We start from the raw sequence: 15,812 nt of genomic DNA on the forward strand, positions 1-15,812 counted from the left end.
TGACTAAAACTAAGACTAAATATATCGACAATTTCGTCAACAAATAAAAACTAGACTAAAATGTTAGGAAGGGACTAGCGGACAAGATATCCAGTATAAGTCATTTTACACTTGGTTGCATGCTGAAAATAGCCGATCTACAAGCCCACAACGCGTCGCAGCGCGACGCGTTGTGAGCTTGTAGATCGGCTATTTTCAGCAAGTGTAAAAACAGTCATTACGACGGCATCAAGCCCCGCCAAAATACATTTTAGTCGACTAAATCAACCGTAGATTTAGTCGACTAAAATCTCATGACATTTAGTCGACTAAAACTAGACTAACACTAAAACATTCCAGGTGACTAAAATGTGACTAAAACTAAGTGAAAACTATTCAAAAGACTATGACTAAAACTAAAATCAAATTTCGCTGCCAAAAACAACACTGCTCGTGACCTCATCTCGGAGCTAGTACAGAATGAGCGTAGGGACTATGAGGGAACGTATCGGGGCTTCAGAAGTTCAGAACACACAGAGAAAACCCCAGACCACAGAGAATCAATCCACTGAATGCTTAAAGTTCAGGTTGTGTGGGTGTAATGGAGCGTCGCAGTCCCGCCCCCTTACATGACGACGCCAGGCCCAGAAAATAATTCCCAATGCATATTTCCCCCAGACATATTTATTTAAAGACCTTTTAAGCGTCGTACGAAGCCAACTCGAGTCGTGACAAATCATGACAACAAACACAATATTTTGGACCAAACAAATAATTACAAAGAAGAAAAACAACAAAAAAAAGTGTTGTAACCTGTCGTTCTTTCTAATTATTTGTTCGGCCCAAAACATTGTGTGTATTGTCATGATTTGTCACGACAAGAGTTGGCTTTGTCCGCGGCGTAAACCTCTTTAAATAAATACTTTTTTGAAAAGTCTATGAGGAAAATGAACGGGTCATTACAAAAAAAATCACACCCGTGTGAACTGAGTGGTGTAAGGTCTTATATAGCCTGATCAGCTCTGATCTGACGTAATGTCTGACGTAATGAAATCACACCCGGGTGAACTGGGTGACCGTAGCAACCATGCTAATTTTTTGGTACAGACAGACACGTAAACTAACAAAGCCAGTCGTAGGAGTGGTTTACACCACTCAAAAATAAGCTAAAAATGAAAAATCTAAATAAATGAAAATGTATGTGATGAAACCTTTTTCAACCCCGCCTCCAGGACCAGTGCAGCCTGCTGGCCAGCAGCCCAGAGGAGAGCTGGCCCTCGTCCAGAAGCTTCAACCTGAACCGCACGCCCAGCAACACCACCCTCAACAACAACAGCAACAGCAACAACCAGCAGCGCCCCCGTCCGCCACCAGGGGACGCCAACGCCACCACCTCCTCCGTGTGCTCCACCCCCACCAGTGACGTCATCATGTCCCCAAGCCAAGGTATATTCATGTGTGTGTGTGTGTGTGTGTGTATATATATATATATATATATATATATATATATATATATACAACTGAACTGACATTGAAAACGATGAAGTCAAATATATATATATATATATATATATATATATATATATATATATATATATATATATATATATATATATATTTATGTTGATTTTATTTTGACTTCATCGTTTTCAATGTCAGTTCAGTTTTCTCATTGGCTGGCCTTGGTAAAAGAGAGAATGTAGAATAATTGTTATTTTGATCAACGTTTGCCTGTTATCTCTCGTATTTATACCACTATCAATACAGCACGGAATTGTGGGCAAACTCTTATCCAAAGACAACAAAAGTAGCTTTAGGTCTGAGAGTGTTTTGTCATCAAATGGTGGTCCGTGGCTCAAATGCCGAATAAATAATGGACCTTGATATGAGATCAGATCATTTTGACCTGAGATCAGATTCTAATAATGTCTTCTACATCCTGACAGTTTTCTGAAAAAGCTATGTTTCTATGTCAGTCGTTCTTCGGTTTTTCAAAAATAGCAGACCTACAAGCTCATAGCGCGCCACGCGCGCTATGAGCGCTATCTGACGACGTTGTCGGCGCTCATGATGTCACTTCTTGTTCCGCTTCCAGGCTCCACCCCCACCGGCGGCGGCGGTGGCGTCGTGACCAAGCCGGGCCCTCACAACGAGAATGTGCGCGTGGTGCACCTGAAGAGGGGGCTCCGACCCGGGGACCCCCCGGAGGTCTGCACCGTCTCCTCCGACACCGTCACCTTCGGAGAGGAGAGGGAGAGCATCCTGTGAGGAGGAGGAGGAGGAGGCTGCGTTACCATGGAGACGTAGAGAAGAGAGAGAGAGAGAAAGAGAGCACTGGGGTTCTGTGTTTCTGTGTTCGTATCGCTGGCCTGTGAAAGAGCAAACAGCACTAGACTGTACTATAGGCGAGCGTGGAATCCTCCTTCGCTTTTGAGTAAGGTCGCGCTGTGATTAATAATAATAATCTTTATTGCCCCGAAGGATATTCGTCTTCACAGGCTGTTCAACACCCACATCAATACAATACAATACAAAAACATGAGGTCCCCACAGTATACAGAACCATCCTATCGGCGGGGCAGTTTGTTTAATGCCGTGATGGCTGAGGGAACAAAACTCCTACTAAAACGGACCTTTTTCCATGGCAAGGTTCTGTATCTTTGTCCAGATGGCATGAGGTTAAAGAAGCGATACAGGGTCAGTCCGCTGCCCCCCCAGGTTGGCAGAGGAAGTGTAGCACCCAGGATTAAATTAGATAATTGGCACTGGGTGAAAAAACTGGGTTGCAAAAATCGTGGGATAAAAATTATTTAAAAAAAAAATAAAAATAAATAAGCGATACAGGGGATGATCAGCGTCATTTGATATCGAAAGTGCTAGCCGTGTGATTGGCCAGAACACTCGCAGAAGGACTCGCTGTGATTGACCAGTAGCTACTTTACCTCAATCGGGGCTAAGCGAACTTCGCAACATTCGAGACAGCAACTCGTGCACTTTAGCTTGCTCGGTGGTGTCTCTCGTGGCTGAAGTTGGCTTGAGACGGCGGCCCTCGATCCTTGCGGTCTAAATCACTGTACAAAGAGGATTGCATGCTCGCAAACTAATTGGGTTTGGATCCGGAACCTGGAAGAAAGGAATCCAAGGAACCGGACCGGACATTGAGGAACCGGATTAATCCGGTTCCGTCATATTTGGAACAGTTTTATCACACCGTCTGTGGTGCTCAAACTTATTTTGTGTTTTATTTCAAGGAACAGCATAACTCGGGAGAGTGTACAAATGGACCCTTATGCGTCCATTTGTACATCCTCAGAGTTACATACTGTACCTCACTTTGGAGAACCACTACAATATGTCGGGAGGAAACCAACTAACTCCATTATTTTAGGTTTTTGATTATTATAATTTTTTTGCAAATATTGAACCAATGGAAAGTAGTAAAAAATGCTCCATTGGACCCTCAAACTGACTGCTAAAACAGCTAACTCCACCACCTCTCCCCCTCTCGTGAAAGTACTTGACAATATCTAAAGTCACAACACCAACTTTGATAAGACAGTATTGCTTTGTTTTCAAAATATAAGGTTTTCTTTATTTCCAGAAATAAATATATTTTTAATTTCCTGAAAAATGAACATGTTGGAGTTAGGTGGTTTCTTCCCGATACGGTTTGCATGATTTAATTTGTTTTTTTTAATCAAAAAATTATAATGAATGCCAAAATGTATTAAATATATAGTTTTTAATATAGGAATCGTTAAAGAGAACACGATTCGGACAGCTAAGAGGGAATCGTTAAGGAACCGGAATTGTTAAAATCCTAAAGGTCCCCAATCCTACCAGATACGTTTGGTTGCGTCCAGAATCACATGCGCTACATGCTATGTTTCGACATGCTTTTGTGTTAATAGAATACAGAACTTGTGTGTAGGGACATTCTAATGGAACCACACACAATGTTAGGAAAGTGCGCCATCTCGTGACAAAGCAGAGGTACTACACATTTCTCTCTGTGTTGTAATGTTTATTTGACATGTCATCAGCTTCAACAAATAACGACATTCTGCATAATATAATAGAAGCATACTTTACTGTAAATTATGGTATGTTGTCGCAGCTATACCACATATTGCATTCATAGAAGCTTAGGTCCACTGTTTCAGACTAATTTAATTAATAATTTTTTCTGGAATTTAGTGTGCAACTCACATACTATTTAGTAGCTACTAAGCTACTAAAGAGTACTAAAAAGTCCTGCATGCTATTGCCTTCTAAATAGCATGTTAGTATGGAATTCCGTAACCACAGTGCAACTAGTGCTCTTTGCTACCACGAGGTCAGTGTTGTGTTGTCATACATGTTATTTGGTACAGTAGTAGAGTCTATATTGCTGCATGCTTAGAGACATAGAAATTCTACATTAGATACAGAACTCGCACGTAGCTAGCACATTGGCTACCCTAGTTGTTTTGTGAAATGTCAGTGGTAATTACCTGAGCTTTGTGTATCGCCTATGTTGGCGGCGGAGATATTTGATGTGGGAGGGATGTGGGTGTTTTTATCAAACACTGCCCTGAGGGGGACCCTAGTCAACTAAGAAAATATGGTTTAAGTGCTTGAATAAGTGTTTGTTCAAAGCTTTCAGCTTTGCGAGCTTAAAATGTCTCGTTTGACTTGTATTACAATTTGTTTTAATCTTTGGCACTTTTCCTGCAAACAAACTTCTAAAAATACAAAATTAAAAGTTACTCTTATATATAAAACATTATTATGATTTTATATTAAAAAAAAACATCAACCTTCCATGAGTTAGCCGTTCTGCCAAATTAAATTAAATTGTTTTGTTTGCCTGTGGAAGTGAAGCTGTTGTTGTGAAGCTGCTGTTCTGTCTGCTGCCTGTAGGTGTCAGTGTTAGGAACATGTTTGGTGTCTAGACTTAGAGAATGCAGGTGTTTTAATGTTGTGCGGTACAGTGAGCCGTCATGAACAATATCACAGAGCTGAATAGTTCGTGTTAGCGTTGGTTGTTGTAACTTAGCTGCCAAAACGTTCTCTGCCATGAAGCAGACTCCTAAAAAAAAAAAATATGTTCTTCATTTCATAATTTTGGCATTTAGCAGACGCTCTTACCCAGAGTGACTTTACAAAGTGAGTAAACGGCATGAACTAGTATGAAACAGTAGTATTAGCATTGATTAAAAAATAATCTAAGACACACAGTGAGGCCCGAATCGGAGCAATGGGGCTCGTACACACACACACACACACACACACACACACACACACACACACACACACACAAAAAAAGTAGCTCTATAGAAATTGCATGAACTGTTCAGTGCATGAGTGTATTGTGGGTTTTATTGTGCCGTCTGTGGGGCAGTGCTCTCTTGGTCTGGATGTGTTCACACATGCAGTGCTCACTTAGCGCTTACTTATAGCCTACTCTTGCGGCGTGAAATAGCAGATCTACAAGCGCGCAATGCGTCACGATGAGGGGTGCTGGCCCCTCCAGCGCCTGGCTTATTATAGTCACGTGTGGCAGCAAAGTCTATTGACTTTTTATGTGTGTCTTATTCATACTACCTCCCACCCACCGTGACGTGGCAGCCAAATCTATGGACTTTCTGCATGCCCCCCCAAAGCGCCCCTCAACTTCAGACGAGTGTGATTTTTAGCTTGTAATAGATCGTCTATTTTCTTCTTCTTTTTTAAAGCCGAAGTATAAAATAGGGGCTGAAATAGTTAATGTACATGTTTTGCATTAATGATCTAAATCTACAAAGTAACTTGTGACTAAAGTTCTCAAAAATAATTGTAGTGGAGTATAAAGCATTAAAAAATGTATATCTGGCTTCCGTGTCCAAGCGTCCAGAACGAAACAAACTACAATATGTCTGATTTAACTCTGAACGGTTCAGAAATTGGATTTGCGCTGCAAGTGTTGAACTTGACTTCAATTGGCAGTGGTTCTCAAACGTTGATTTCAAGGACCCCCGTAACCCTGAGAGTGTACAAAATGGAACCGAAATGGACCCTCTCGGAGTCACAGACCAACATAAGGGTCCATTTATCCCCCCCCCCCCCCCCCAAGGAACACCGAGGGTCAGGGGTCACCAACATGTCTGACCGTACACGTGTCCGTGGCAAAGGCCAGAGGTGGGAAAAAGTACTCAATTGTTTTTCTTAAGTATAAGTACCAATACTGCAATTTAGAACTACTCCGTTACAAGTAAAAGTACGGAATTGAAAATGTACTTGAGTAAAAGTACAAAAGTATTGGCATCAAAATGTACTTAAAGTACTAAAAGTAAAAGTATTCATATTGCAGAATGTCACATTTCACAAATTAAAAATGTGTAGAAAATCTATTGAAAATAGCCGATCTACAAGCTCACAATATGTCACATTGCAAAGCATTGTGAGCTTGTAGATCGGCTATTTTCAAATGGCCAAAATGTATAGGGTTGAAGTGGTTAATGTATGTTTTCTAATTAAAATTAAAATCGCAATACAAATTTTGGCTCCGAGATGTAGTGGAGTAGAAGTAAAAGTACTGGAAATTGGAAATACTCAAGTAAAGTACAAATACCTCAAAATTGTACTTAAGTACAGTACTTTCCACCACTGGCAAAGACTTGTCCGTGGCAACATTTTTTTTTTTTTTTTTTACACGCCATTATAATGATGTTCTTATTTTGATCATAAGACGCAATTACTGAATGTCAAGTCTTGAGGTTTTCTTCAGAATATGAATGACAGTGATTGACTCTTTGACGTAATATGAGTCCAACTACTACTATTGATTGATTGGTTTATAATATAAATGTAAAAACAGTAACAAAGGGCAGTCAAACACTTATTCCAAAAGGCATAGCAACAAAAATAAAAAAGGTCCATGCTGTTGTCAAATGTTTTATTTGCAAAGCACCCCCTTAACTCCGAGAGTGTACAAATGGATGGACCTGTATAAGGGTCCATTTGGTTCCATGTGCACACTCTCAGAGACCTGTGTTATGGTCAATCGGGGATAGCTCTTATATGTGTTTCTGGTCATATTATTGTCTGGTAAATTTTTGACAATTTCTGACGGTACGGTCGCCCCTTTTCCATCTCGCCCCACTACTCTACCTAGCTGTAAATAGCAAACATAATTCATGTTGGTGATTATATAAAAGGTATGATCATATTCATTTATAATTGTTAAGTTCACTCTGTATATCCACGGGCATAATAGCATGATGATGTCATTACAAAACATGGGCTACATGGAAGAAATGTGTTTAATAAAGCGAAATTAACTGCTAGAAGGTCCTAAATTCACTTAATTAAGCAGTCACTGTCTCTGTGTCATTTTATTCTTTCTTAATTTTACAGTATAGAGATCGACTACTATACAATCAAATAAATCTGTATACAAGATAATTTCAGATTTCAGAGAGGGAGGGAAATACTAAATTAACTGTTAACTACATTAAAACATTTTGCGGGGGCGAGTTGGTAAAGGGGCGAGTCGTTTGGTATTATTTTTTAAAAATTGAAAAGGGGTCATCAGCATGGTGATGACCCCTGCCAAAGGTTCCCTGCATGGCTGGGCCTCACTTTGAGAACCACTGCTTTCAGGTGTTGCATGCTCTTGTTTTGAAATGATTGCATGATTCAACATGGTTGAACTCCAAAATACTGGAGAAAAGGGAATCTATGTTGTCACTGAAACATTTAATAAAACCTCAATGTTTATGCTATTTATCAGTCGACTCTGGCTTTTCTCTGTTCTCCACTTTTAAAGTGTCGTCTTTAGTTTTTTAAAAGGTGGCGTATAAGTGATGTATTTTGGTAAAATGAGTGTTAAATTAAATAGAGGTAGATTGTGATAGGATAGTTAACTGCTGTAGAGTGTCTGTTCAGTAACGGGTCTATCCCTGTCTTCCCAGCTATTTTTTCAGGCCGGGATACCAATTAGAAATCAGCATTTGAACCAGAACAAAATAATAAGCTGCTTTATGGGTACTGGGTAGGCTACTCTCTATCTCTCTCTCTCTCTCTCCCTCTCTCTCTCTGACTGGATGAAATCTGACTGTAACCCACCTGAAAGTGTGTGATCTGGAGAGACTCCTGTTTCTGGACAAACACTTAATTAATGGATAATATCAGAAAATATAGAGCTTTGAAGCAGCACTGTGTAACCTTTATAAGAAGAAGTGTTCACCTGAAACACTCTGCTACAAGTATTTAACTCCAGTAATCAACATTTACAAAGGTTTGGGGCATCAAAATATACGACAACTTTGTTTTTTGTTTTTTCAATGTTTTAGGTTGTTATTAGAGAAAGTCTTGCGTGTTACTCTTTTTTTCATTTGCTGCTGTCTCTTCTTGCAGCAATCTTTTGTGGCCACAGTTTCCTGGGGTCTAGTATGGACTATAGTAAATAATAATAAAGAAATTGCAATCGAATGCTCCCGCCCCCTAAGCAGCAAATGAAAAAATAAAATAAATAACACTATTTTTTGTTTTACTTTCTCTATTAGATTAGATTCAATTTATTGTCACTGTACAGAGTATACAAATACTTAGACAATGAAATTAAGAGTGCACTGAGCCGCTGCAACTGAGTGCGCCGCCACTAGTTTCGTCCTTGCAGAAAAAAAGAAAGACATGGGAGGATGCGGGGGAGGGAGGCGGTTGGGGGGTGGGTAGGGTGAAGGCGGCGTGTGGTGCGGGAATGTGTGTGAAATGTCTCGTTAAGTTCATTGTTTATGTCTGCGTATCCTGAGCGGCCCTCCCGGATCTGGGTCTCAGGGTCGCGTTGTCTCAGATAGTGGAGACGGCGGCCTTGGTTCTCAGTCGAAAAGCACCCTCAGTTGGCTGTGTGTGTGGGGGGGGGGGGGGGGGGAGCGGGGGCGCGTGATTTCTCTCCACTGTCTTTTTCATCTGTAAGGGAAGCCGATTTAATAGCCGGTTAATCAGGATTTTTAGGCGAGGAGATGAACTTTATTCATCTTCTCCTCTCAGTTGCGCTCGCAGTAAGGTTCCTGCAACCTTGGTTGAAAAATAATAATAATAAAGTTGTCCTTTAAAGTAGCCTACTAGTAATTATCTAGACTGTCTCGTTTTCACAAGGTATCATAATGCATGAAACGGATTAAAATCTTTTCAAGATAGCAGATCTACAAGCTCTTAATGAATAAATCAACCCTAAGCCATTCCATTTCCAGCCCATCAAAATGGGCAGGGGTGAGGTGGGCTAGAAGGAGTGAGGCCAAGCCTGACCAGCTGGTTTCAACTTCAGCTACAAAGATGCAAAGCTACAAATACACTGTGTATCTGTATGTATCTTTTGAATCAGCCCGTGTGAACGCAGCATTATGAGCTAAAGGAGGACCATAACACAGTGGTTCCCACAGTGGGGTCCGGGGACCCCCAGGGGTCCTTGAGGGAGTTCCAGGGGGTCCCCAGCTAAATGATAGGCCTAGTTTGAAACCAAATGGACCCTTATGGGTCTGTAACTCTGAGAGTGTACAAATGGAACCAAATGGACCCAAGCGGGTCCATTTGGTTCCATTTGTACACTCTCAGAGTTAAATTAACATTGATTTTACAATATAAATTGGGGGTTGAAGAGAAATTACATTAAATGGGGAGGCCGTAGACTAATGCATGTCAAACTGGGGGTCCTTGAAATTAAACGGGTTGAGAATCACTGCTATAGAGCCATACGAATCTTCTCTTATTTAGGTCCCTGGCATAACTTTTCAAATGGGGGTCCGTGGGCTAATTAGTGTCAATTTTCACATGAAAAGGTTTGGGAACCACTGCCATAATAAATTGAGCTTCAGATCAAACACACAAACTCACGTTGAGGGAGGACAGACTTGTCTTTCCACAGCTACAGCCTGGAGGCTCTATCTTCACTTACACACCTCTTCCACCAAGGGGCGAAACACACTAACAGGCAACGGTTTAACCTGAATCGTGTGCAATGCGCATGTGTGAGACACGTTGCCCCGGAAGTAATTGCGTGTCGTCATAACCTCATATGGTCATAAATCAGGAGAGATAACGCACCGTGAAGTTGGTCAGCGTGGTCGTCGCTAGTATATAAGTCAGCCTCGTCATAACTGCAGTATTTACCATATCTAACCGATATATAAGTGTCATTACTCGTTGGATAAACATCTCAAAGTGCAGGACGTTGATGTTGATATGGACATGGATCTACACTGACTGCAGGTATGTGTGTTTACAAACTACAAACTTATACAACATGTGTTCACATGAAGTCTATATAGCCCAAAGAGTTAGGGCCCCGTTTTAGCCCCTTTCGGGACCCTTGTTTAGCTTATCTATGTTTGGGGAGACGGTAACAACAAAGGTCCCTTGAATGTCAATCCACTCTCTCTGCCCTGCTGAAAAAACAACAACAACTGCGGCAACCTTTTCGGACGCGGGAAGGCTTGCTGGAACCGGTCCGGCCCTCTGGGCGCATTCCTGTGCGTCTGGAGGATGTTCCGTGGACCCGCCGGGGACCCCCACACGGTAACACTGTCATTTCTCTAAGGGTTTTCCAAAAATAATCAAAGTACTGTACTTTACTTACTATTGTACAGAGCACAGTACACTACAATACAGTACAGCAGTCGTTCCCAAACTATTTCATGTCAAGGACACCCAAATCGACACACATTAGCCCGCGGACCCCCATTAGAAAATATATACCAAAGACCCCCAAAAGAGAAGATTTTTTATGGCTTGAACAGTGATTTTCAACCATTTTCATTCCAAGGATCCCCAGTTTGACATACATTAGGCTACGGACCCCCATTTAATGGCATTTCTATCTCTGGGGCCCCAATTTATATTGTAAAATCAATATTAATTTAACTCTGAGAGTACAAATGGACTTGTCAGAGTCAATTTGGTTCCATTTGTACACTCTGAGTTACAGACCTATAAAGGTCCATTTGGTTCCTAATTATCATTTAGCTGGGGACCCCCTGGAACTCTCCCAAGGACCCCTGGCCTGGCCTACAGTAACTATAACAATAAATCTATAGTTGCAATGCTCAGTTCACACAGGTGTGATTTTTGTATGTATCTGTCCCCAGATGACATGTATAATTCTTTATAATCTCCTTATAACACTGTAGCCTATAATTATAAGAACTCATACATATTCATAATGGTTTATAACAATAATAATAATAATCATAACAATAATGTTTATAACATAATCATAATTAAAAGCATTCTATAGCCTAATGACCACTCAAACATCCAAAATCGTCATCAATAAAAAAATCTAAAACTTTTCAAAAGAGTTTCATTCATAAAATGAATTAACCACTTCAACCCTATACATTGCAGCCATTTGAAAATAGCAGATCTACAAGCTCACAATGTGTCCTGATGCGACACATTGTGAGTATTATATTGTGAGCTCGTAAAACAAGCTTGTAAAACGAAAACGAAAAAGCGATGCGTGATGACGAAGCGCGGCCTGGTCCCATTGCTGCACCGTCTGCACGTTCCTCCAAACAGCAGATTTTGAGTACAGAACTACTCTGTTATTAATTTAATTCAAAATTACATCCAGACAGTGTGGGGGGGGGGGGGGGCAAAACCCATCCAACAAAGCTGTGTTCAGACACAAGTCAGGTGTCAGAGACAAGATAAGTTTCTTGAATGCAGCTCAGTAAGGGCATATGTCGACCTCGCCCGCTCACCTCTGCCCCACCCCCTCCTGGTGCTGCGGCCATCTTAGAAACTAAACACAATATATACAGTGGGAGAGGGGTGGGGCCGAGAAAGGCCCTTATTAAAATGTATGGACTTTTGATGTAAAATCACACCCGTGTGAAGTGAGTGGTGCTATATATATATATATATACACACTTTTTACACACAGAGACACACATACACACAGCTGCTACAATGTATTTGTAACCAGAACAAAATATTTGCTCTCATATACACAAGGTGGCTAGTTATTTCATATTAATATATTTTATTTCCTGACCTACCAATGCGAACACAAATGCTTCCATCACGTCACGCATGATCAACAAAGTTTGAGTGCATGCTGTGCACAGTCGGTGCACACACATAAAGTTAAGAACGTCTTGAACGGCTGAATCACAAGTGTTCACCGCAGCCAGGCAAGAAAGACTTCTCCCTAAAGTTTCCATAAAGTTCACTTGAAAGTTACGTTTGAGAAACTTATATAATTATGAATTTACGGTATGACAGCGAACGTGAAACATGAAGGACCTGGCGCGGCTACTCTGCTTCTCTCTCTTTATTGTTGTGAATCGTCTGCCATTACTGTTATGCAGTGCAGTTCAGCTGTATGTAGGTCTGCCCCGGCGATTTGTAAGCCCACCACAGCCGCTTTTGCAACACAGTGTGGGCTTGTAGATCAATTTAGTTATAGTTATGTTAACTCTATGAACTAAACACAAATACAGTTGACACAAAAAAAGAGAATAACATCTTAATAATAATAGTCATTACGCAATATATCGACTGAAGTAATTAATGCGGGTCATGTTTGCATGTTTGGAATTGCAACAGCTGAAATATATCAGTATTATCAGATATCAACCTGTGGGCCGCATTTAGTGAAGGTTGGGGCCGCATGTGGCACCTGGGCCGCTAGTTGCCCATGTATGCTCCACATGATCAACTGCCCGTGTGAACGCACCAGCAGGAAGACACTGAAAGCCCATAGTGACACGAGGTTAGGAATGCAGAGCAGCAAGCAGTGTTTTTTTATATAGTATGTGCCAGGCGAGTAGGTGATCTCCTCATGTAACAAAGCCACACATTAGCATTTATATGGCCGAGGGTCGTTAGACTGGTGGGGATGGGAACAACAACAATGATGATGCAAATTGCAACAACGGACCGGCATGGCAGCCCACTGAGCCCTGCAGTATCTTTTGCTGTCTGGGGAGGGTCGGAGTTTTTGGTCAGAGTTTTCGTTTCGTTTTCAACGAAAATAAAAGCCTGGGTACCGAGGCTACTTCTGTTCAAATTGTGCCGTTCAAAACGGCACACCTGGCCAGCGGCGTCAACTTTGGGAGTGCCTGAGGGCTTGGGCGCCCACTGAAAAAATAATAAGCCAAATGGCACCCACTGAGATTAAGTTGAAGATCCCCTCCCCCTGGTCATTTTGTCACGTAGGCACACACCTTTACGGTGTTCACAGAACAGGTATTCAAATGCTAATACGGTGGCTTTGTTCCAGTGAGCGCACGGTTCATTCACACTCCGTCTCCTGCAGCAACACAACACTAACACAGTCAGCGGAGAGGCTGCTGTCTGTGTACCGTCGGCCCGTCTGTAAAGAGCCATGACTTGAGACTTGACAAACAGAGCTGCATCTCAGCCAAAATATCCCAAAACAATGTCCGGGGAACAGAACTGTTCCTTTTCCTCAGACTACTTTTACTTTAAAAGGTAAGATGCAGTGGCTGTAATTGGGTCAAGGATCTTGCTTTCGTGAGCAATGGTGTACGAGATTGGTAATAAATTGGTCAAATCATGACATTGTTAGACCATCTGAGGGAAATAAATAAATAAATCTGCGTCGTCGTCGTCCCACCTAGCTAAAGGTAAAATCCACCCGCCGCTTATGGCCGAAACAATTTAATTATTTACTGTTGATCATGCTGAAATGTTGAAACAAGATGCTGAAACAATTTAATGTGTTCGTTAATTGTTGTGAACTGAAAGCGCGCACCACTGTATTTATTAGCAAACTGTAAATTATAAAGTACCAAAAAAATGTTTTTTTCCCCCGCTGCGGCCGGGGGGGCGGGGGGGGGGGCACCCACTGCCGTTATAGGAACCTGCCGCCCCTGCACCTGGCCATTTCAAACTGGCCAAACGGCACACTAAAGTGCCGCGGCACACAGGTTGGGAATCACTGATCTATTGTGTCAGTGGGTGCTTCAGCCTTCAAGCACTCCCGAAGTTGACGCCACTGCTGTAGTGACTGTACAATACTTTCAAACAGTTGTCATGTTGCACAAATGCCTGAAAATGCTGTTCTTTGCGCCGCCCTCGTTGAAATCAATGTATTTCATTTCCCTCTCCAGGCTGCATGAACAGCACTCGAGCGCTCAGTTTTCTGACCCCTCAATGTCGCAAATCTGGACTATCATACAGGGCTCGTGTGTGCACAACAGTAGCTTTGCTTTGCCTAAAGGTGGCCTTACACTAGCCGATTTTTTTCAATCTGAAATCTGATAGCACCACACACTACAGGATAATCGGAGCGGGGCAGAGCAAATATCAAACATTCTTGATGTTGATCGGGCCGATCGCGCTTTGACCGGTCGGGCACTCCCCGAGCGGACCCCCGTGCCGACCTCTGCGGCACGGGAGGTTGGCGAGGGGGTCCCCGCGGTAGACTGCGATGCGTGTCAAAGGCGCTGTGCTCAGATTGACGTTATCGACATACTGTGCCTAAATATATACTAAGTAGGGATGTCCCAATACACTTTTTTCGTTTCCGATCCGATTCCGATCCAACAATTTCTGTGTTAGCCGTTACGATACCGATACCAGTGCTTTTTAAAAAAAGTGTAAAGTACATGTACTCATGTTGGTTGCGTTATCACGTAGAATAACGTGAAGTTTAGCCCTGGTGATGTTCCACTTTGCAAGCACACACACACACACACACACACTCAATATGCATATTTTTCTTTTTAACCAACCAAAACATCCCTTGCACTACATTTTACTACTGGGTCTTGAAATACAATACATACTTTTCTAACAGAGTTAATTGTGTACCGTCACTTTAAAAGCGTAATGTATACGTCCTCGTACGACAGCGTCACGCACCAAAAATAGCCATTCTACAAGCTCACACTGTGTCTGGTTGCACCACGTTGTGAGCTTGTATATCTGCCTTTTCGGCAACGATAGACTGAGAAGTCGAATTATTATTATAACTTTGGCAGGGAGTTTTGAGTTTCCCAAACGGAATTGGATTATGAATGATGGCAATGATGGAGTCTTCAAACCACGCATGCCTTGGGTGGACGTGGATTGTTGTTTCGCTGCAGCAGCTGACGGCTCCCGTGTTTCGACTCGGTGCAGACATGCACAGAGTTGTATTAAACCCAAATGCGATACATTTGGGTTTAATACAATGCATTATTGACGGATGCCTATGCATTGTCGAAATGTTCCCTTTCGTGCATGTAGCCTACTTATTAAGTTAACAACTGTGCTACATTATTGCATTTAGCTCCCCTCTTGTCTTTTAAAATGTAACCAAACTTTTCCACCCGTTCCACCCACGGTGCCATGAGCGTCAGCCCACCGTGGCCCAGTCAGTTTAGAGTTTATTTGTCCAGTCTAACTTCGAAGAGAGGGGAGAAAGAAAAACAACAAAAGATAGCCTACTTGGCAGCCCTTGTGCATGCAAATTTATGTTAGTCGCAAACTACAGCAAGCCGCCTTTGTTTTAAATTGTCCCCCATTCGCACGTCGTCAAAGCCGTTCACACCTACGGCTGGAGATGCACGTTTTCAATACCGGCGGCCCCGTCTCACCGTGCTGCGCGCATCACGTGATTAAATAAAATGTGGTATCGGATTGGTGCGGGGCGTACTTGCCGCTTCCGATATGACCAAATAAGGGCATATCGGAGGGCATTCCGATACAAGTATCGGGACATGCCTTTTTTCTAAATGTTTTTTTTAACTTAACATCCTTAGGGGGACTTTCATAGATGCATCATTATTTTTTTAAAGGAAATGTCCCTGCTTCCCACCCTTTAATTACATCGGTCGGCCTTATGGTGGAGCTATAACAGC

The 15,812-nt window shown here is 42.1% G+C and overlaps 1 protein-coding gene across 3 annotated transcripts in view; it reads left to right on the plus strand.

Moving 5' to 3' along the window:
- The first annotated feature begins 10,015 nt into the window (after nucleotides 1-10,015).
- Nucleotides 10,016-15,812, plus strand: part of LOC306940920 (uncharacterized protein) — a 40,779-nt gene continuing 34,982 nt past the window's right edge. For all 3 annotated transcript variants that reach the window (XM_079526185.1, XM_079526184.1, XM_079526186.1), the window contains exon 1: nucleotides 10,016-10,209. The gene's annotated coding sequence lies outside the window, so the exon portion shown is untranslated. The remainder of the gene's footprint in view (nucleotides 10,210-15,812) is intronic.

The sequence above is a fragment of the Electrona antarctica genome (genome assembly GCF_951216825.1).
Source record: "Electrona antarctica genome assembly, chromosome: 17".
Taxonomy (NCBI): Eukaryota; Metazoa; Chordata; class Actinopteri; order Myctophiformes; family Myctophidae; genus Electrona; species Electrona antarctica.